This window comes from Arachis hypogaea, chromosome 20, assembly GCF_003086295.3.
Source record: "Arachis hypogaea cultivar Tifrunner chromosome 20, arahy.Tifrunner.gnm2.J5K5, whole genome shotgun sequence".
Classification (NCBI taxonomy): Eukaryota; Viridiplantae; Streptophyta; class Magnoliopsida; order Fabales; family Fabaceae; genus Arachis; species Arachis hypogaea.
The window spans coordinates 119,976,392-119,978,816 of record NC_092055.1 but is presented as its reverse complement, the minus strand read 5'-3'; positions in this window follow the sequence as shown (position 1 = coordinate 119,978,816).

Sequence of the window (2,425 nt, the reverse complement as noted above, 5' to 3'; positions counted from 1 at the left end):
CAACAGTTTTTATGAGACAAAAGTGAACAAAAGGCAGCAACAACATGACACAAATTCAGGTATCCGAACCATCCTCATCAGAACCAGCATCTTCTTCAGGATCAATGGCAGCATTGTCATCCTCTTAGAGATTGTCAATGAATTTCATAAAAATAGCCACTCTATCTCTTGATTTTCTGAGAAAGTTCTCATGTTTCATAGTAAGTTTCCTCTTTTCTTTGCTCATTGCAATCAGATGGTTGGATTGAGAAACAAATTTCTACACCACATCTTTAACAACCTCATATAAAGCAGATTTGTGTCTAGTGAAGGCTGAAGTACCTGTGGTAGAAGGAGGAGGAGATTTGATAAATCGCTATTTTACGATTTATTTTGTCTTGAATTGAGCGAATTTTATCCATTATTCTCACACTTATGCATATAAATTGCATGTTTTACAATTTTCTTCCTAATTTTGTACTGTGATTGAAAACAGGCTTCTTTGGCCTTAAAATTACTAATTTTAATCCTCTCTTATTATCATTCGATGTCGTGATATGTGTGTTAAGTGATTTCAGGTTTCCCAGGGCAGGAATGGCTTAGAGGATGGAAAGGAAGCATGCAAAAGTGGAAGGAACACAAGAAATTGAAGTTTGGAGAAGCTGGCAGCGATGCGCACGCATGGACGATGCATATGCGTGATTAGCGCATCAGGTAAGCAACGCGTACGCGTGGATGACGCATACGCGTGACCAGGAATTTGTTCAGCGACGCGTACCCGTGGCTGACACGTGCGCGTGACGAGCGTCACATGCTGCATTGGGGGCAATTTCTGGGCTGCTTTGGACCCAGTTTTAGGCCCGAAAATACTTATTAGTGGCTGCAAAGTGGAGCTGGAAGGCAAGGAATTCAATTCATTCACACAGTTCGTTAGGTTTTAGATGTAGTTTTCTAGAGAGAGAGAGGCTCTCTCCTCTCTCTAGGTTTTAGGGTTTCTTTTAGTTCCTCTCAATTTCAGATTTCTATTATGCTTTAATTTAGCTTTCTTCTATTTTTATTTGTCCTAATACTTTAGTTTATCTATCTTCTCTTGTTGATTTATTTACCCTCCAATTTAATTTACGAACTTGATGTTAGATTCGATTTCCATATTAATGCAATTTGAGGTTTTCATGTTTATGAGTGTTTTCTTTAATTTGTTGTTATTGTTTCCTCTTGCTTTGGTTAGTTTTAGATTTTGCTATGTCTTGTTAGTTTCTATGTTTTTATGTTATGCCTTCCAAGTGTTCGATAAAATGCTTGGTAGGATTTTAAATTAGATTTTTGGTATTCTTAACTTGGATTGATTAATTAGAGACTCTTGAATTATCAAAGTCTCTTGTTGGTTGGTGATTGAAAGTTGCTAGTTGGCTTGAGCTTCACTAACTCTAGTCTTTGATTAGGACTTGTGAACTCAAGTTGAATTGCTCATTTGACTTACCTTCAATTGTTAGAGGTTAACTAAGTGAGAGCAAAAGGCAATTACCATCACAAGTGACTATGATAACGGGGATAGGAACTCTAATTATCAATCCTTGCTAGGACTTTTCTTAGTTGTTATTTTAATTCCTTGTTATTTACATTACTTGTTCCTTATTTCAAAACCCAAAAAATATACTTTTCCATAACCAATTATAAGTACACTTCTCTGCAATTCCTTGAGAGACGACCCGAGGTTTAATACTTCGGTTAATTTGATTGGATTTGTATTGTGACAAACAATTTAAATTTTGATTGGGATTTAATTGTCGGTTTAGACTATACTTGCGACGCGATAATTTTTGTGAAAAAATCTTTACCAGCATTTTTCCTTCATCAAGATTCCTCAGGAATGAAATCATCATCATCATCATCAAGAACCACTATTTCAGAACGAGTGGGTCCCTTTTTCTGCTGTTTCACTGAACCACCTCCTTTTAGATATGAGTGTCTATTTTCATATGACTCATTTGACAAATCAACACCAAAATATTAAAAAATACAAGTTAAGAATATACCATAAGGAAGTGCTTTATCTTTCTCACTTCTAACAGAATTAAACATATATCTTACCATTAAATAAGCAAAAGAGATTTTTGTTTTAGTGAGAATAGCATACAAAACAATAGTGTCAGTGTAGGATACCCTTTGGTATGAACCACTCTGACGAAGGATGACATGATTTACTATACGGTGCAACTGAGCACGATTATAACCCAGGGCCTTGTGAGTGGGTGTGATGCCATCAATCAGAGAAACATGTTCCTATACATAAGCCAGAGCATCATTGAAAGAGATACCAACTCCTTCATCCCACTTTCCCAATGCATAGGCGCACGCCCCAACATCAGTCTATTTCAGGGAATCATTGATAGTTTCATTGTTTAACACAATGTCTCGGCCCTTGACATAAGAATGAATACTGCCC